This window comes from Ranitomeya variabilis, chromosome 1 (assembly GCF_051348905.1).
Source record: "Ranitomeya variabilis isolate aRanVar5 chromosome 1, aRanVar5.hap1, whole genome shotgun sequence".
NCBI classification, from domain to species: Eukaryota; Metazoa; Chordata; class Amphibia; order Anura; family Dendrobatidae; genus Ranitomeya; species Ranitomeya variabilis.
In genome coordinates, this window is record NC_135232.1 from 633,994,973 (window position 1) to 634,016,745 (window position 21,773).

General features: G+C 45.1%; 1 long non-coding RNA gene across 1 annotated transcript in view; it reads left to right on the forward strand.

Annotated features, from left to right (window-relative positions):
• LOC143813961 (uncharacterized) overlaps positions 1–21,773 on the forward strand; it is a 64,679-nt gene that overhangs the window by 14,914 nt on the left and 27,992 nt on the right. The window lies entirely within an intron of this gene.

Sequence of the window (21,773 nt, forward strand, 5' to 3'; positions counted from 1 at the left end):
TTTCATTTTTTTAAGATCGAGTAGGGTTTTGGGAAACCCGATTTTGTCCAGAGTCGAGTCGAGTGCAGTCGGCCGATTATCGCTAAAAGTCGGGGATCGACCGAAACACGAAACCCAATGCAAGTCAATGGGGAAGCATAGTCGGCAGTGAGTGGAGGCCAGGAAAACACCTACAGTGCCCATTTTAATGCCAAAAACATCCATTCTTGTTTCTGAAGCTTGCCAATCTTAATTAACTGTATAATAATAGTTGGGCATAGGGAATTGGGGGAAAGTTGTGGGGGGAGTAGGGCTGGCTCAAGTTTTTCGTGGGCCCAGGAAATGCGGACTACGTCACGGCGGTGTTGCAGGGAAAGGTAAGTATTTAAAAGTTGCAAGTGCTGTGATCCTGAGCAAGCAGGGGGGGGCCCACTCGTTCGCATTGCCACTGGCACAGGGCCCCTCAAAGTACGGCGGTGTGTTTGCATGGCGGGGGCGCCTCCCACCAGCAGCGACACTTTTGCGTACTCTGAGGGGCCCTGTGCCAGTGACGTCGCCAACGAGTATGCCCCCCCACCTGATGAAGGAACCTGCACTTTCATCTGCACCTTCCTCTTTGTCCCTGTGTAAGGTGGTATAACATGCGGGAAGGGGAACCTTACTTTCAGCAGGGTCAGATTCTGGCTGTGTAGAGTACAAGGGGAATGTAGTGGTCTAGGTCAATGTACCAGCAGACTCATTTAGCAGTGGCTGGGCAATGGGCAGGATGAGGAGGAAACAGATATAGGGCCAAAGAATAAAGTAGGCTACATGCAGTTCAAAATTGGTAACAGGACTAAACAGGCGGCATTGCTTTGTTCAGTGGAGTAGCAAACCCAAGAGCAGCAGACACTGTTTCAAGGGCCTAACCACACTAGTAGGCCAAATGCAGTTTAATATCTGATAGTATAGGGCGAAAGCCAGAATGTGGAAGCTCAGCTTTGTTCAGTTGAGGACAACACCAGGGAGGGGCAGACACCTTTAGTAGGCCGGAAAAGCCTATTGCATTTTTTTAAATGGTAATTTGGAGCAGAAGGTTGAAGCTCAGCTTTATTTAGTTGAGGACAACACCAGGGAGGGGCAGAAGCCGTTAGTAGGCCCTAACCACCATTTTTTTTTTTTAAAACCACTTAATGAGAGCCGGAAGGTTGAAGCTCAGCTTTATTTAGTTGAGGACAACACCAGGCAGGGGCACACAGACAGACACCTTTAGTAGGCCGGAAAAGCCTATTGCATTTTTTAAAATGGTAATTTGGAGCAGAAGGTTGAAGCTCAGCTTTATTTAGTTGAGGGCAACACCAGGGAGGGGCAGAAGCCGTTAGTAGGCCCTAACCACCATTTTTTTTTTTTTAAAACCACTTAATGAGAGCCGGAAGGTTGAAGCTCAGCTTTATTTAGTTGAGGACAACACCAGGCAGGGGCACACAGACAGACACCTTTAGTAGGCCGGAAAAGCCTATTGCATTTTTTAAAATGATAATTTGGAGCAGAAGGTTGAAGCTCAGCTTTATTTAGTTGAGGGCAACACCAGGGAGGGGCAGAAGCCGTTAGTAGGCCCTAACCAAAGTTGAAGGCCAAATGCAGTTTAATTTCTGATACTATAGGCCGAAAGCCAGAAGGTGGAAGCTCCGATTTAGACAGTGGAGGACAATTTGAATTAGGGACTGCAGACAGACTTAGTAGGCTGTCCCCTGTGGACCATGCATCCAACACATTAACCCATTGCGCCGTAATGGACACGTAATCTTCCGTGGCCATGCCTACAGGTCCATGCGTCTGTTGTCAGGTGCACCTTTGTACTCACAGATTGCCAGAGTGCATGGACAATGCGGTCTTCTACATGCTGGTGGAGGGTTGGGATGGCTTTTCTCGCAAAAGAAGTGTCGACTGGTTAGCTTGTAGCGTGGTACAGCGTAGTCCATCATGGCCTTATTAATAGTAAATAAAATATATAACTAGGCTCTATGAACTTTTAAATAGGTTCCAGGGGTACACGGGCAGCATTGGTGTGGTCAGTGGAGGAGTATTGCAAGTAGGGGCTGCAGACAGGCTATCAAAGGCCTAAAATAACAAACAGTAGGCAGTCATGGCAGTTTTACATCGGTTACATGGATACACAGGCAGGCACTCCAGGCAGCATTGTGGTCAGTGGAGGAGTATTGCAAGTAGGGGCCGCAGACAGGCTATCAAAGGCCTAAAATAACAAACAATAGGCTCATTGCAGTTTTACAGCGGTTACATGGATAGACGGGCAGGCAGCTTGGTGGTGAGTGGAGGAGTATTTAAAGTAGGGACCGCAGACAGGCTATCAAAGGCCTAACATAACAAACAATAGGCTCATGGCAGTTTTACAGCGGTTACATGGATACACGGGCAGGCAGCTTGGTGGTCAGTGGAGGAGTATTTAAAGTAGGGACCGCAGACAGGCTTCAAAGGCCTAACATAAGAAAATGGGCTGGCTGTAGGCACTTTATAATTGGTTCCAGGGGTACACGGGCAGCAGTGGTCTGGTCAGTGGAGGACTAGTGGAAGGAGGGACCGCAGACAGGCTTCAAAGGCCTAAAATAACAAACAATAGGCTCATGGCAGTTTTACAGCGGTTACATGGATACACGGGCAGGCAGCTTGGTGGTCAGTGGAGGAGTATTTAAAGTAGGGACCGCAGACAGGCTTCAAAGGCCTAACATAAGAAAATGGGCTGGCTGTAGGCACTTTATAATTGGTTCCAGGGGTACACGGGCAGCAGTGGTCTGGTCAGTGGAGGACTAGTGGAAGGAGGGACCGCAGACAGGCTTCAAAGGCCTAACATAAAAAAATGGGCTGGCTGTAGGCACTTTATAATTGGTTCCAGGGGTACACGGGCAGCAGTGGTCTGGCCAGTGGAGGACTAGTGGAAGGAGGGACCGCAGACAGGCTTCAAAGGCCTAAAATAACAAACAATAGGCTCATGGCAGTTTTACAGCGGTTACATGGATACACGGGCAGGCAGCTTGGTGGTCAGTGGAGGAGTATTTAAAGTAGGGACCGCAGACAGGCTTCAAAGGCCTAACATAAGAAAATGGGCTGGCTGTAGGCACTTTATAATTGGTTCCAGGGGTACACGGGCAGCAGTGGTCTGGTCAGTGGAGGACTAGTGGAAGGAGGGACCGCAGACAGGCTTCAAAGGCCTAACATAAGAAAATGGGCTGGCTGTAGGCACTTTATAATTGGTTCCAGGGGTACACGGGCAGCAGTGGTCTGGCCAGTGGAGGACTAGTGGAAGGAGGGACCGCAGACAGGCTTCAAAGGCCTAAAATAACAAACAATAGGCTCATGGCAGTTTTACAGCGGTTACATGGATACACGGGCAGGCAGCTTGGTGGTCAGTGGAGGAGTATTTAAAGTAGGGACCGCAGACAGGCTTCAAAGGCCTAACATAAGAAAATGGGCTGGCTGTAGGCACTTTATAATTGGTTCCAGGGGTACACGGGCAGCAGTGGTCTGGTCAGTGGAGGACTAGTGGAAGGAGGGACCGCAGACAGGCTTCAAAGGCCTAAAATAACAAACAATAGGCTCATGGCAGTTTTACAGCGGTTACATGGATACACGGGCAGGCAGCTTGGTGGTCAGTGGAGGAGTATTTAAAGTAGGGACCGCAGACAGGCTTCAAAGGCCTAACATAAGAAAATGGGCTGGCTGTAGGCACTTTATAATTGGTTCCAGGGGTACACGGGCAGCAGTGGTCTGGTCAGTGGAGGACTAGTGGAAGGAGGGACCGCAGACAGGCTTCAAAGGCCTAACATAAAAAAATGGGCTGGCTGTAGGCACTTTATAATTGGTTCCAGGGGTACACGGGCAGCAGTGGTCTGGCCAGTGGAGGACTAGTGGAAGGAGGGACCGCAGACAGGCTTCAAAGGCCTAAAATAACAAACAATAGGCTCATGGCAGTTTTACAGCGGTTACATGGATACACGGGCAGGCAGCTTGGTGGTCAGTGGAGGAGTATTTAAAGTAGGGACCGCAGACAGGCTTCAAAGGCCTAACATAAGAAAATGGGCTGGCTGTAGGCACTTTATAATTGGTTCCAGGGGTACACGGGCAGCAGTGGTCTGGTCAGTGGAGGACTAGTGGAAGGAGGGACCGCAGACAGGCTTCAAAGGCCTAAAATAACAAACAATAGGCTCATGGCAGTTTTACAGCGGTTACATGGATACACGGGCAGCTTGGTGGTGAGTGGAGGAGTAGTGCAAGGAGTGTCTGTCCCAGTACTCCCAAAATATAAATAGATGTTAATGTCTCGCAAAACAACCAAAACAAAAAAAAAGGTGGCATACTTAGGTACAGGGGTGGGCTCATCTGCTGAGTTTCTGACATAGTAATTTGGCAGTAACTATTTAATGGTGCCAATATAGGACACAGACACAGACTACTTTAAGTTGCATCGTAGATGTCTACAAATTTGTATTGTCAGTGCCAGACATTGAATGATGTCAGCGAATAGACTAAAGATTGGTGGAGCTGTGCGACATAATTTTGCATGTGGTAGAGCACATTTTGAGCTGGGGTAGGGGGGAACTCTCTAGAGGCCGGCGGGACCGCCCCAGGGCCCCTCATGTTACAACGGTGTGTCTGACGTTGGGTGCGCACCACCACCGCCAGAGACACTACATTGTACTATGAGGGACCCAGTAGCAATGCCGTCAACCAAAAGCGAGCACACCCACCTCTTCAGACAAACAGCAGTCTCACGGGTGCTTGCGCCAAGTCGCGATACCACGGCCCCGTGTGGGGAGTTTGGCCATTTAGGGAGGTGTAAACATGTCGTATGCTGTACAATCAGCTGCAGCAAATTAGACATTAGAAAAGTAATTCACAGGCAAGAGCCTTTCATAGGAAAGCTAGGTGTCGGCCGGGCAAGGTGGGGCAAAAGATTTCGAAATCCAGTTGTGGTTCATTTTAATGAATGTTAGATCGTCAACATTTTGGGTAGCCAGACGAGTCCTTTTTTCGGTTAATATTGAACCTGCAGCACTGAATACTCTTTCTGATAGGACACTTGCTGCCGGGCAAGCAAGCTCCTGCAATGCATATTCTGCCAATTCTGGCCAGGTGTCTAATTTGGAGGCCCAGTAATCAAATGGGAATGACGGTTGAGGGAGAACATCGATAAGGGATGAAAAATAGTTAGTAACCATACTGGACAAATGTTGTCTCCTGTCACTTTCAATTGATGCAGCAGTACCTGTCCTGTCTGCGGTCATAGCAAAATCACTCCACAACCTGGTCAGAAAACCCCTCTGTCCAACGCCACTTCTGATGTGTGCACCCCTAACACTCCTAGTCTGCTGCCCCCTGGAGCTCGTGTGAGAACGATCACGTGCGCTGTGTGCTGGGAATGCCTGAAGCAAACGGTCAACAAGAGTTGATTGTTTGGTTGCTAATATTAGTTCCAAGTTCTCATGTGGCATAATATTTTGCAATTTGCCTTTATAGCGTGGATCAAGGAGGCAGGCCAACCAGTAATCGTCATCGTTCATCATTTTCGTAATGCGTGTGTCCCTTTTTAGGATACGTAAGGCATAATCCGCCATGTGGGCCAAATTTCCAGTTGTAAAATCTCCGGTTGTGATTGGTTGAGGGGCAGTTGCAGGCAAATCTACGTCACTTGTGTCCCTCAAAAAACCAGAACCCGGCCGTGACACGCAACCAATTTCCTGTGCCCCCGGGAAATGTTCGGCATTAAAAATATACTCATCCCCATCATCCTCCTCGTCCTCCACCTCCTCTTCGCCCGCTACCTCGTCCTGTACACTGCCCTGACCAGACAATGGCTGACTGTCATCAAGGCTTTCCTCTTCCTCTGGTGCAGACGCCTGCTCCTTTATGTGCGTCAAACTTTGCATCAGCAGACGCATTAGGGGGATGCTCATGCTTATTACGGCGTTGTCTGCACTAACCAGCCGTGTGCATTCCTCAAAACACTGAAGGACTTGACACATGTCTTGTATCTTAGACCACTGCACACCTGACAACTCCATGTCTGCCATCCTACTGCCTGCCCGTGTATCCTCCCACAAATAAATAACAGCACGCCTCTGTTCGCACAGTCTCTGAAGCATGTGCAGTGTTGAGTTCCACCTTGTTGCAACGTCTATGATTAGGCGATGCTGGGGAAGGTTCAAAGACCGCTGATAGGTCTGCATACGGCTGGCGTGTACAGGCGAACATCGGATATGTGAGCAAAGTGCACGCACTTTGAGGAGCAGGTCGGAGAACCCAGGATAAGTTTTCAATAAGCACTGCACCACCAGGTTTAAGGTGTGAGCCAGGCAAGGAATGTGTTTCAGTTGGGAAAGGGAGATGGCAGCCATGAAATTCCTTCCGTTATCACTCACTACCTTGCCTGCCTCAAGATCTACTGTGCCCAGCCACGACTGCGTTTCTTGTTGCAAGAACTCGGACAGAACTTCCGCGGTGTGTCTGTTGTCGCCCAAGCACTTCATAGCCAATACAGCCTGCTGACGCTTGGCAGTAGCTGGCCCATAATGGGACAACTGGTGTGCAACAGTGTCATCTGCCGATGGAGTGGTTGGCAGACTGCGTTCTGTGGAAGAGCTGTAGCTTCTGCAGGAGGACGAGGAGGAGGAGGAGGAGGGGGTGCGAACGCCTACAGCCAACTGTTTCCTAGACCGTGGGCTAGGCACAACTGTCCCTAAATTGATGTCGCCTGTGGACCCTGCATCCACCACATTCACCCAGTGTGCCGTGATGGACACATAACGTCCCTGGCCATGCCTACTGGTCCATGCATCTGTAGTCAGGTGCACCTTTGTACTCACAGATTGCCTGAGTGCATGGACGATGCGCTGTTTAACATGCTGGTGCAGGGCTGGGATGGCTTTTCTGGAAAAAAAGTGTCGACTGGGTAGCTCGTATCGTGGTTCAGCGTACTCCATCAGGGCTTTGAAAGCTTCGCTTTCAACTAACCGGTAGGGCATCATCTCTAACGAGATTAGTCTAGCTATGTGGGCGTTAAAACACTGTGTACGCGGATGCGAGGATAAGTACTTCCTTTTTCTAACCAGAGTCTCATGTAGGGTGAGCTGGACTGGAGAGCTGGAGATCGTGGAACTTTCGGGTGTGCCGGTGTACATGGCAGACTGAGAGACGGTTGGAGACGGTATTGTTTCCGCCGGTGCCCTAGATGCAATATTTCCTCCTACAAAACTGGTGATTCCCTGACCCTGACTGCTTTTGGCTGGCAAAGAAACCTGCACAGATACTGCCGGTGGTGCGGAAAATGGTGGCCTTACAGTGACGGAAGGGATGTTGCGTTGCTGACTAGCTTCATTGGCCGAGGGTGCTACAACCTTGAGGGACGTTTGGTAGTTAGTCCAGGCTTGAAAATGCATGGTGGTTAAGTGTCTATGCATGCAACTAGTATTTAGACTTTTCAGATTCTGACCTCTGCTTAAGCTAGTTGAACATTTTTGACAGATGACTTTGCGCTGATCAGTTGGATGTTGTTTAAAAAAATGCCAGACTGCACTCTTCCTAGACTCGGATCCCTTTTCAGGGATTGCAGACTGAGCTTTAACCGGATGGCCACGCTGTCCTCCAACAGGTTTTGGCTTTGACACGCGTTTTGGGCCAGATACGGGCCCGGCAGATGGAACCTGTTGCGATGTTGATGCCTGCTGCGGCCCCTCCTCCACCTCCGCTTCTGAACTACTGCCGCCTGCACCCTGTTCCCCCAATGGCTGCCAATCGGGGTCAATAACTGGGTCATCTATTACCTCCTCTTCGAGCTCGTGTGCAACTTCGTCTGTGTCACTGTGTCGGTCGGTGGTATAGCGTTCGTGGCGGGGCAACATAGTCTCATCAGGGTCTGATTGTGGATCTGTACCCTGAGAGGGCAATGTGGTGGTCTGAGTCAAAGGAGCAGCATAGTACTCTGGCTGTGGCTGTGCATCAGTGCACTCCATGTCAGAATCTACTTGTAATGGGCATGGCCTGTTAAATGTTTCACTTTCTAAGCCAGGGACGGTATGTGTAAAGAGCTCCATGGAGTGACCCGTTGTGTCGCCTGCTGCATCCTTCTCTCTTGTTGTAGTTTTTGCTCAGGAGGACAAGGAAGCGACTTGTCCCTGACCGTGAACATCCACAAGCGACGCGCTGCTTTTACATTTACCAGTTTCGGAAGAGGAGGCAAAAGAGCTAGAGGCTGAGTCTGCAATGTAAGCCAAAACTTGCTGTTGCTGCTCCGCCTTTAAAAGCGGTTTTCCTACTCCCAGAAAAGAGAGCGTTCGAGGCCTTATGTAGCCTGACGACGAAACTGGCTCCACAGCTCCAGACTTAGGTGGAATATTTTTATCCCCACGACCACCTGATGCTCCACTACCACTACCATCATTACCAGCTGACAATGAACGCCCACGACGACCTCTTGCACCAGACTTCCTCATTGTTTTAAAATCTTAACCAAAGTAACTTTATTTGTTGCTGTCAAACAACTTACACGGTGAGCTATAACTTCAGTATGATTTCAATATCCCTTAACAGGTTGGTGAGACCACAAGGAAAATCAGGCACAATGTTACACACTCTGTTTTCTGTGGCACAAAATCACAGAGATGACACACACGCAGGACTGTCACTCAAGCACTAATGTCAATATTAATCTCCCACCTAATTTATTTATTTTTTTTTCTCAGGGAGACTTTAGAAACCAAATAATATTAAAAAAAAAAAAAAAAAAAAAGGCTTTCTATGGCCCACAATTAGAGAGAGAGAGGTGGCACACCCAGGAGTCAAGACTGGCGCACAAGCTGAAAGGGCAATATTACTCTCCCACTGTTTTTTTATGTTTTTTTTTTTTTTTTCAGGGAGACTTTAGAAACCAAATAATAAGAAAAAAAATAAATAAATAAATAGGCTTTCTATAGCCCACTGAATGAGAGATAGCACACACAGCAGTGGCACACAAGCCCTGACTGAGGCCAATATTTTTCTCCCACTGATTGATGTAGTGTTTTTGTGTTGAGGTAGATTTTAGAACACAAATCAAGGAAAAAAAAAAAAAATGCTTTCTATGGCCCACTGAATGAGAGAGAGGTGGCACACCCAGGAGTCAAGACTGGCACACAAGCTGAAAGGGCAATATTACTCTCCCACTGTTTTTTTATGTATTTTTTGTTTTTTAAGGGAGACTTTAGAAACCCAATAATATTTAAAAAAATAAATAAATAGGCTTTCTATGGCCCACTGAATGAGAGGGAGAGAGGTGGCACACCCAGGAGTCAAGCCTGGCACACAAGCTGAAAGGGCAATATTACTCTCCCACTGTTTTTTTATGTATTTTTTGTTTTTTAAGGGAGACTTTAGAAACCCAATAATATTTTTTTAAAAAAATAAATAGGCTTTCTATGGCCCACTGAATGAGAGGGAGAGAGGTGGCACACCCAGGAGTCAAGACTGGCACACAAGCTGAAAGGGCAATATTACTCTCCCACTGTTTTTTTATGTTTTTTTTTTTTTTTCAGGGAGACTTTAGAAACCAAATAATATTAAAAAAACAAAAAAAAAAATAGCCTTTCTATGGCCCACTGAATGAGAGAGAGAGGTGGCACACCCAGGAGTCAAGACTGGCACACAAGCTGAAAGGGCAATATTACTCTCCCACTGTTTTTTTATGTATTTTTGGTTTTTTAAGGGAGACTTTAGAAACCCAATAATATTTAAAAAAAAAAAAAATAGGCTTTCTATGGCCCACTGAATGAGAGGGAGAGAGGTGGCACACCCAGGAGTCAAGACTGGCACACAAGCTGAAAGGGCAATATTACTCTCCCACTGTTTTTTTATGTTTTTTTTTTTTTTTTCAGGGAGACTTTAGAAACCAAATAATAAGAAAAAAAATAAATAAATAAATAGGCTTTCTATAGCCCACTGAATGAGAGATAGCACACACAGCAGTGGCACACAAGCCCTGACTGAGGCCAATATTTTTCTCCCACTGATTGATGTAGTGTTTTTGTGTTGAGGTAGATTTTAGAACACAAATCAAGGAAAAAAAAAAAAAAATGCTTTCTATGGCCCACTGAATGAGAGAGAGGTGGCACACCCAGGAGTCAAGACTGGCACACAAGCTGAAAGGGCAATATTACTCTCCCACTGTTTTTTTATGTATTTTTTGTTTTTTAAGGGAGACTTTAGAAACCCAATAATATTTAAAAAAAAAAATAAATAGGCTTTCTATGGCCCACTGAATGAGAGGGAGAGAGGTGGCACACCCAGGAGTCAAGCCTGGCACACAAGCTGAAAGGGCAATATTACTCTCCCACTGTTTTTTTATGTATTTTTTGTTTTTTAAGGGAGACTTTAGAAACCCAATAATATTTTAAAAAAAAATTAAATAAGCTTTCTATGGCCCACTGAATGAGAGGGAGAGAGGTGGCACACCCAGGAGTCAAGACTGGCACACAAGCTGAAAGGGCAATATTACTCTCCCACTGTTTTTTTAGGTATTTTTTTTTTTTTCAGGGAGACTTTAGAAACCAAATAATATTAAAAAAAAAAAAAAAAAAAATAGGCTTGCTATAGCCCACTGAATGAGAGATAGCACACACAGCAGTGGCACACAAGCCCTGACTGAGGCCAATATTTTTCTCCCACTGATTGATGTAGTGTTTTTGTGTTGAGGTAGAATTTAGAACACAAATCACGGAAAAAATAAATAGGCTTTCTATGGCCCACTCAGTGAGAGATGGCACACACAGGGATGGCACTGTAGCAGAAATGCCAATCTTAATCTCCCACAAAAAAAAAAAAAAAAAAACAGGGACTGTCCTACAATTACTATCTCCCTGCAGTAATGTAAGCCAGGTATGGCAGGCAGCAATAGGAGTGGACTGATGCACAAATTAAATAAAAAGTGTGGACAAACAAAAAAGATAGCTGTGCAGAAAGGAAGGAACAAGAGGATATGTGCTTTGAAAAAAGCAGTTGGTTTCCACAGTGGCGTACACACAGCAATACAGCTATCACGGAGCCTTCTAGGGCAGCCCAATGAGCTACAGCGCTGAGGGGAAAAAAAAAAAAAATAGCTTCCACAGTCCCTGCACACCGAAGGTGGTGTTGGACAGTGGAAATCTCTGCAGCACAAGCGGTTTGGTGGTTAGTGGACCCTGCCTAACGCTCTCCCTGCTTCTGACGAAGCGGCAGCAACCTGTCCCTAAGCTCAGATCAGCAGCAGTAAGATGGCGGTCGGCGGGAACGCCCCTTTATAGCCCCTGTGACGCCGCAGACAGCAAGCCAATCACTGCAATGCCCTTCTCTAAGATGGTGGGGACCAGGATCTATGTCATCACGCTGCCCACACTCTGCGTTCACCTTCATTGGCTGAGAAATGGCGCTTTTCGCGTCATTGAAACGCGACTTTGGCGCGAAAGTCGCGTACCGCATGGCCGACAAGCACAGGGGTCGGATCGGGTTTCATGAGACGCCGACTTAGCCAAAAGTCGGCGACTTTTGAAAATGATCGACCCGTTTCGCTCAACCCTAGTCCTCATTGTTTTAAAAACGTAACCAAAGTAACTTAATTTGTTGCTGTCAAACAACTTACACGGTGAGCTATAACTTCAGTATGATTTCAATATCCCTTAACAGGTTGTTGAGACCACAAGGAAAATCAGGCACAATGTTACACACACTGTTTTCTGTGGCACCAAATCACAGAGATGCCACACACGCAGGACTGTCACTCAAGCACAAATGTCAATATTAATCTCACACCTTTTTTTTTTTTTTCTCAGGGAGACTTTAGAAACCAAATAAGATCAAATGATTTCTTTCAGGGACAATTTAGAAACCAAATACTAAAAAAATAAAAAGACTTTCTAGGGCCCACTGAGTGAGAGATGGCACACACAGGAGTCAGGAGTGGCACACAAGCCCTGAGGCCAATATTAATCTCCCACTGATTGATGTTTTATTTTTTTTTCTGGTAGATTTTAGAACCCAAATCAAGCAAAAAAAATAAATAGGCTTTCTATGGCCCACTGAGTGAGAGATAGCACACACAGGAGTCAGGAGTGGCACACAAGCCCTGAGGCCAATATTAATCTCCCACTGATTGATGTTTTATTTTTTTTTCTGGTAGATTTTAGAACCCAAATCAAGCAAAAAAATAAATAGGCTTTCTATGGCCCACTGAGTGAGAGATGGCACACACAGGATTCAGGAGTGGCACACAAGCCCTGAGTCCAATATTAATCTCCCACTGATTGATGTTTTATTTTTTTTTTCTGGTAGATTTTAGAACCCAAATCAAGCAAAAAAAATAAATAGGCTTTCTATGGCCCACTGAGTGAGAGATAGCACACACAGGAGTCAGGAGTGGCACACAAGCCCTGAGGCCAATATTAATCTCCCACTGATTGATGTTTTATTTTTTTTTCTGGTAGATTTTAGAACCCAAATCAAGCAAAAAAATAAATAGGCTTTCTATGGCCCACTGAGTGAGAGATGGCACACACAGGAGTCAGGAGTGGCACACAAGCCCTGAGGCCAATATTAATCTCCCACTGATTGATGTTTTATTTTTTTTTCTGGTAGATTTTAGAACCCAAATCAAGCAAAAAAATAAATAGGCTTTCTATGGCCCACTGAGTGAGAGATGGCACACACAGGATTCAGGAGTGGCACACAAGCCCTGAGGCCAATATTAATCTCCCACTGATTGATGTTTTATTTTTTTTTTCTGGTAGATTTTAGAACCCAAATCAAGCAAAAAAAATAAATAGGCTTTCTATGGCCCACTGAGTGAGAGATAGCACACACAGGAGTCAGGAGTGGCACACAAGCCCTGAGGCCAATATTAATCTCCCACTGATTGATGTTCTATTTTTTTTTTCTGGTAGATTTTAGAACCCAAATCAAGCAAAAAAATAAATAGGCTTTCTATGGCCCACTGAGTGAGAGATGGCACACACAGGAGTCAGGAGTGGCACACAAGCCCTGAGGCCAATATTAATCTCCCACTGATTGATGTTTTTTTTTTTTTTCAGGTAGATTTTAGAACCCAAATCAAGCAAAAAAATAAATAGGCTTTCTATGGCCCACTGAGTGAGAGATGGCACACACAGGAGTCAGGAGTGGCACACAAGCCCTGAGGCCAATATTAATCTCCCACTGATTGATGTTTTATTTTTTTTTCTGGTAGATTTTAGAACCCAAATCAAGCAAAAAAATAAATAGGCTTTCTATGGCCCACTGAGTGAGAGATGGCACACACAGGAGTCAGGAGTGGCACACAAGCCCTGAGGCCAATATTAATCTCCCACTGATTGATGTTTTTTTTTTTTTTTCAGGTAGATTTTAGAACCCAAATCAAGCAAAAAAATAAATAGGCTTTCTATGGCCCACTGAGTGAGAAATAGCACACACAGGAGTCAGGAGTGGCACACAAGCCCTGAGGCCAATATTAATCTCCCACTGATTGATGTTTTTTTTTTTTTTTCAGGTAGATTTTAGAACCCAAATCAAGCAAAAAAATAAATAGGCTTTCTATGGCCCACTGAGTGAGAGATAGCACACACAGGAGTCAGGAGTGGCACACAAGCCCTGAGGCCAATATTAATCTCCCACTGATTGATGTTTTTTTTTTTTTTCTGGTAGATTTTAGAACCCAAATCAAGCAAAAAAATAAATAGACTTTCTATGGCCCACAATTTGAGAGAGAGAGGTGGCACACCCAGGAGTCAAGACTGGCACACCAGCTGAAAGGGCAATATTAATCTCCCACTGTTTTTTTAATTTTATTTTTTTTTTTAGGGAGACTTTAGAAACCAAATAATAATAAAAAAAAAAAAAGCTTTCTATGGCCCACTGAGTGAGAGATGGCACACACAGGAGTCAGGAGTGGCACACAAGCCCTGACTGAGGCCAATATTTTTCTACCACTGATTGATGTAGTGGTTTTTTTTCAGGTAGATTTTAGAACCCAAATCAAGGAAAAAAATAAATAGACTTTCTATGGCCCACAATTTGAGAGAGAGAGGTGGCACACCCAGGAGTCAAGACTGGCACACCAGCTGAAAGGGCAATATTAATCTCCCACTGTTTTTTTAATTTAATTTTTTTTTTTAGGGAGACTTTAGAAACCAAATAATAATAAAAAAAAAAAAAGCTTTCTATGGCCCACTGAGTGAGAGATGGCACACACAGGAGTCAGGAGTGGCACACAAGCCCTGACTGAGGCCAATATTTTTCTACCACTGATTGATGTAGTGTTTTTTTTTTCAGGTAGATTTTAGAGCCCAAATCATGGAAAAAAATAAATAGGCTTTCTATGGCCCACTCAGTGAGAGATGGCACACACACGGATGGCACTCTAGCAGAAATGCCAATCTTAATCTCCAACAAAAAAAAAAAAAAAAACAGGGACTGTCCTACAATTACTATCTCCCTGCAGTAATCTCAGCCAGGTATGGCAGGCAGCAATAAGGAGTGGACTGATGCACAAATTAAATAAAAAGTGTGGACAAACAAAAAAGATAGCTGTGCAGAAAGGAAGGAACAAGAGGATATGTGCTTTGAAAAAAGCAGTTGGTTTCCACAGTGGCGTACACACAGCAATACAGCTATCAGGGAGCCTTCTAGGGCAGCCCAATGAGCTACAGCGCTGAGAGAAAAAATAAAAAAATGTAGCTTCCACTGTCCCTGCACACCGAAGGTGGTGTTGGACAGTGGAAATCGCTACAGCACAAGCGGTTTGGTGGTTTATGGACCCTGCCTAACGCTCTCCCTGCTTCTGACGAAGCGGCAGCAACCTCTCCCTAAGCTCAGATCAGCAGCAGTGAGATGGCGGTCAGCGGGAACGCCCCTTTATAGCCCCTGTGACGCCGCAGACAGCAAGCCAATCACTGCAATGCCCTTCTCTAAGATGGTGGGGACCAGGCACTATGTCATCACGCTGCCCACACTCTGCGTTCACCTTCATTGGCTGAGAAATGGCGCTTTTTGCGTCATTGAAACGCGACTTTGGTGCGAAAGTCGCGTACCGCATGGCCGATGCAACGCTGGGATCGGCTCGGTTTCATGAGACGTCGACTTTGCCAAAAGTCGGCGACTTTTGAAAATGAACGACCCGTTTCGCTCAACCCTAGTCGCTATAATAGGAATCAGTAGTGTACTGTATTTTGCGGATTATAAAACGCTCCGGATTATAAGATGCACCCCAAATTTTGAAGAGAAAAATAGGAAAAAAACTTTTTTTTATATAAAATGGTGGTGCTTCTTATAATCCATGCATCTTATTGCTTAATTTGGTTATTCACCCATCCTTCACTCCCCTGTGCATTTCTCTGTTATATGTGAGTGAATATTCGTATGCTTGGTATATTCAGTTTACCCTTGTGTTACCTTTTTCGTCAGGTTTGTGTACTGCGGTGCACAGTGGTGCCCCTCTTCCCTGGGTGGGGGAAGAGAACAGAAGTAGGGCTGATTCAGGAGATAAGGCAAGGGTGGCGGCCCCCTGGCATCTTCACCTTCAGAAGTATCCTGTGGAATAGGGTGAGCTAGGGAGCCACCTAGTGGTATGGACAGGGAAGCAGTCCCTGGTCACCTGACAGCTGGGTCATGACACCTAAAACATATAAGATACCTTTCAAAAGCTAAGTTACTCTTTAAATGTTTAATAAAGCTGCTGAGTAGAACCAAGCAATACTGTGGTTCCTGTATGGTCTGCAGTCTGTTGATGGCTAGTAACAACAACTTGTATATGAGACCGACCTGAGATTGCAGTTGATTGCTGTACTAAGCTTGGCAATGAATTCACATAGTTCTGGAAGTTTTTGTGATGCGTTACTGTACTGACAGTGGTTCTTGTGATGTATTACTGTACTGATGGTGGGTCTGGTAATGCATTACTGTATTGATGGTGATTCTAGTGATGTACTACTGTACTTATGGTGGTTCTGGTAATATATTATTCAACTGAAGGTGGTTCTGCTGATGTATTACTGTGCTGATTGTGATTCTGGTGATGCATTACAGTACTGATGCTGATTCTAGTGATAAAGTCATGTAGATGTTGTAATCTTTAATTTATCAGACTTGATACTAAAACAATACAGGTCAGTGTGCTGCACTAAAAATACTGCTGCCTGAATGTCTGTTAGCTGAACAAGTATTTAACTAAACTCCCCATAAACTATAGACAGCTGTCATAGTTCATTTGACCGGCAGCTATGTGCTCCTGTGTTCTCTATGAGAGCCAATACTAGACATCTCTGGCAGCAGTTTATCACTTAGAGAACCAAAGGATCTACAGTCCAAAATCGGACATGCTGGACGGTCCTTATCTCTAGCAACAATCATCAGTCAAAGGCCCCATACACACTAGAATGTCAACAGAACCTTTTGAAATCATCAAGTTTGGCCAAATGTAGTCTATGTATGGGGTTCTTAACTACTATCTAAAGGGTATGGGTGCTTTCAGGGTTTGTGGACATGATGTCTTTTAGATGTGTGTGAATCCCAGAGTTTTTGAGATGGAAGATGCTTCAACACACAGTCATCATTTTATCCTGAAGCAACTTTTTTTTTTATTCTTTTTGGTCATCTTTTGCAACATCTTTTGGTCACCAGTTTTTATTATTTCTTCCTATGGTAATAAACTAGTAAGTGGCTTTCAAGCGGAATCCACCCATATAATGAACTGGTCACTTTTGTTAGCTGCTTCATGTCTTCATTTCCTGAAGCGGTTATAAAGCTCAAAAGACTGACCATATACACAAGTCCTGTTTACATTGCAGTGTATGAATTCATTCTTTTTAGCATATATTTAGCGCTTTTTCAGGAGGGTTACAGAGTGGATCTGCTAGAAAAAGCCTCTGTGTTCACATACTCTTATTCTGACTGATCTGTAGGGTGCGTGAGCAGCATGTATGCCAAATACGGCCCTGGTTGTACACCATGCCAGACTGGATTGCTGAGGGCTCACAGGTGGAATCCACTGCACAACGCTCACCCTACAGCCGCTTTACACGGAAATGTTACTTGTTCATTACAAATGCTCATGTACCCAGTGCAGTGTGTAAAACAATGTGTGCCTCTTAATGAATTTGGAGCATTTTTCAGCTTCATTGGGCCATGAGAAAAAATGTACTACAGTCAGGGACTGGCTTACATTTCTGTTGTATTTAGTTTGTGTTAAATAAATTAAATTGAATTTTCTGGCCGCACTTAAATCCCTTTACTATGAAGCTCTGTTCTCTTTTTAACAAGTTAGCAGAGCTGGCAAGGGCTAGCATACAAATGCCAAAGGCACACACATTTTGCAACCTTTTAAACAGTTTTACACTACAATTCTTGCAATAACTATTTGATGAGTTGAAGCCAATGTGTGTATACGGAGAGACCTGACAGTCAGGCAGGGAGAAGTCGGTAGGCAGCCTCAGTTATTAGTCATCTCAGTCCCCAATTTCCTTTTCATTGGCAGACGGGAAGACCTCCTAGGAGCCCTTACTTTGCTAGATTGTATGCATTGAAAGGAGGATCTCCTGGGAGCCCATGCATTGCCAGATTGTATGGGCTGCAGGAGGATCTTTCCATAGCCCATACATTGCTAAGTTTTATATAGCGAAGAAAGAACCTTCAAGGAGCTATGAGGGGTTGCCACTCTCGGTAGAAGCCCTCAGGTAGACTCAGGAGCACATGCACTTGAAAACACCAATGGGTTTATTGTGTGCAGCATATACCATGGTGCTTAAAAACAAAACACAGCCCTCTGGGCATGGTAGAAAACAAAACAAAATTCTAACATACAGTTGAGTCCTCCTTGGTGCGGGTTCCTCCCGCACACTGCTAGGGAAAACCACTCTTAGGCCGGCGTCACACTTACCGTATAAAAAATCGGTCCAATTTTGACGGCCGAAAATCACACAAACGTGACAGTGATCCGTATGTCATCTGTGTGCAATTCGAGGATGTGATTTCCTCGCATCTAGTAACAGTGTGACATCCGTATGGCATCCGTATGCAATGCGATTTTAACATGAGCTTTTGCATACAGCAGTTCTCTCTATGTAAAAGCTCATGTTAAAATCGCATTCCATATGGATGTCATACTGATGGTCCGTGTGGTGTGCGAGTTTTTCACACACTCATAGACTTGTATTGGTGAGTCTCGCCCGAGATACGCTGACAATCGCAGCATGCTGCGATTTCACTCGGATCCTGAATACGGCCGAGGAGACAGGATGTAATAATTATAGGGGATAACTCAGGAGACTCTTTGCGTGGAACAAGACAACTACAGGACACAGTTTTATAAGTGGTAAAGTCTATATTATCACATGGTGATTCAAACAGGTGCAGAGAGAAACTCAAGTCCACAACACTTGGTGCAAATATCAAATGCAGCTCAGCAGTCTATAGGAAACTTCAGAGGAAAATGCAATCATGCAGAAAGTCTATGAAGCACAATTATTCTTGAGGATACTTGACATGAATAAGTCCTTGCTTAGTCCAAAACAAAGATAGATAAGCTTATAAGGCAGTTCAAATAATATCTTAGCTCAACCAGGGAGGTCTGGGTAATAGTCTCAGGTTCTTGCAGAGCAGAAACAGCTTACATGTCCAGCAAATGCAGATGGAAGCAAACATGAGCAGCAGATGAAGGAGGATTACTGGAACTGGTGTATGCAGCAAGAACTCAGAGCAGAGTAGCAGGATAACCCCACAGGTTCACAGGAGCAGGTATATAGCCAGGGAGTCACCAGAAGTCAGGAGCTGGATGCAAGGCAGAATACTCTAGCACAGACTGAAGGCTGGGGTGGAGTTTTATAGCAGGAAGGCACAGTGCACATAAGACCAAAGACGCCATCTTGGAAAAGGGCAGTAATGCACAAAAAGGTAATAAAAAATGTTCAGAGTCCTGACATCACTCCCTCCTTAGAAGCGGCCTCAGGACGATCCTGGACCTGGTTTCTCAGGGAATCTCTGATGAAAACGAGAACTCTTCTGTTAGGCATTGATGTTTTCCACAGGTTCCCGAGAGTCTTCCTCAGGGGGATATCCCTGCCATCTTATCAGATATTGGAGCCGATTCCTGCGAATCCTGGAATCAACAATTTCCTCCACCACAAATAGTTCTTGCCCATCAATCACCTGTGGAGGTGGCCCAACACGTCCCTGGAAGGTATTAGGAGACACAGGCTTTAGTAAAGATACATGAAAAACTGGGTGTACCTTCATAGTCCTAGGCAGCTTCAGCCGGCAGGCCACAGAGCTTACAATACCGTTGATCTTGAAAGGGCCAATGAATTTCTTTCCAAGTATTTGTGAAGGAACGTTTAACTTCAGATTCTTAGTTGCTAACCACACAGAATCTCCTACCTTGAACATGGGTGCAGGTTTACGGAATCTATCAGCCGATCTCTTATAACATTCTTGAGCTGTGGTCAGGGATTCCTTCAGAACCTCCAGATTTTGCCTCATCGCAGTCAGCCTTTCCTCCACTGCCAGAACCGGAGAATTAATTGGAGACGTAGGTAAGATACACAGATGATAACCCAGATTGGCAAAGAAAGTTGTAAATTTAGTGGAGGCTCTCTGAGAATTGTTATATGAAAATTTGGCTAATGGCAGCAACTCCAACCAATCATCCTGGAGATGGCTGATATAGTATCTTAGATATTGTTCCAGCGTCTGGTTGGTACGCTCAGTCTGACCATTTGTCTGGGGATGGTAAGCAGAAGAGAGACAGACATTAATATTGAATGCAGAGCAAAACCCCTTCCAGAATCTTGAAGTGAACTGCACTCCATGGTCAGAGATGATCTCATCCGGAACCCCATTCAACGAAAATACATTCTGTATAACCAAGTTCACTGTATGATTAGCTGAGGAGAGGCCGGTGCACGGATCAAAAAGAGCATCTTTAGTCAGGCGATCAACTACCACCATGATTGTATTCATGCCCCCCGATGTAGGCAGCTCCACAATAAAGTCCATTGATATAGACCCCCAAGGGCGGGACGGAACAGGTAATGGTTGTAGAAGACCCGTAGGTGCCACATGAGGAGTCTTGTAATGAGCACATACCTCGCAAGAGAGAACATAGTCCTTGGTATCCTTCAGGCAAGTTGGCCACCAGAAAAATTGGCTCAGGAACTCTTGTGTCTTCTGTACCCCCCTGTGACCAGCCAACTTGGAGTCATGTACCAACTTGAGGATCTGCAGACGGACGACCTCAGGGACGTAGATACGTTGATCTCTGAACCACATGCCACCTTTAAAGACAAGATTAATATCCACAGGTGGGTTGGCCAGAAATACATCACCGTCATAGGCCTCCCTGCACTCCTTCCACAAGTCCTGATCGTGGATAACTCCGATGAAATTGGCATCAGATATAATGGTCTTGGACGGGGTTCCAGGTACGGAATCCGCAGCATGGATTCGGGATAAAGCATCAGCCTTCCCATTACGAGAACCTGGACGGTACGAGATAAAGTTAAATTGATTTAAAAATAAGTTCCAACGAGCCTGACAAGGAGAAAGACATCTAGCGGATGTAAGGAACTCTAAATTGTGATGGTCAGTTAGCACTATGTTCTGTTGTGCAGCTCCTTGCAGATGATGCCTCCATTCTTTGAAAGCCGCAATAATAGCCAGCAATTCCTTGTCTCCCACATTGTAATTCTTCTCTGCTGAGGTTAGTCTACGGGAAAAGAAAGCACAAGGATGTAGCAGACCGTTCTCTCCAGTTCATTGGGAGAGAATATCCCCCAAAGCATTATCAGAAGCGTCCACCTCCACAATGAAAGAAAGTGTTGGATCTGGGTGTATCAACAGCGGTGCTGATGTGAAACAGATCTTAAGCTGATCAAAAGCTTCTTGAGCCTGTGATGACCACTTAAAGGGCTTTTCCTTCTTTGTCAAGGAAGTAATAGGACAGACAATATCAGAAAAATTTCGAATGAAGCGTCTGTAGAAATTTGCAAAACCAATTAAACGTTGGACCTCCTTATCGTTCTTGGGTACCGGCCAGTCAAGGATAGCCTGAATCTTACCAGATTCCATGTTCAGCCCCTGGGGAGAGATGATATAACCTAAGAACTGTATCTCAGAACGATGGAACTTGCTTTTCTCCGGCTTAATATACAGATGGTTCTCTTTCAGACGTCTTAAAACAGTTTTGACATGTTCTTCATGTTCCTGTAGAGAGTCAGAAAAGATTAGTATATCGTCCAAATAGATCACTACAAACTGGTCCAACAAATCTCTGAAAATGTCATTAGCAAGCTGTTGAAACGTTGCAGGGACATTACAAAGCCCGAAGGGCATCACAAGAGATTCAAAGTGTCCATACCGGCATCTGAATGCTGTCTTCCACTCATCCCCTGGACGAATACGCACCAAATTATAAGCCCCACGAAGATCCAGTTTAGCGAACACCTTAGTATGGCGGACTCTTTCCAGTAATTCGGGAATCAGAGGCAAAGGGTAACGGTTTCGTACGGTTACCTTATTGAGTTCCCGATAGTCAATACAGGGTCTCAGGGTCCCATCCTTCTTCTTTACAAAAAAGATAGGTGCCCCTGCAGGTGAGGAAGAAGGATGTATGAAGCCTTTGGCCAGATTTTCATCAATATACTCCTTTAAGGCTTGAAGCTCAGGTGCCGCCAAAGGGTATACGTTACCAAAAGGAATAGCTGCCCCAGGAAGCAACTCAATGGGACAGTCATAATGCCTGTGTGGAGGAAGCTGAT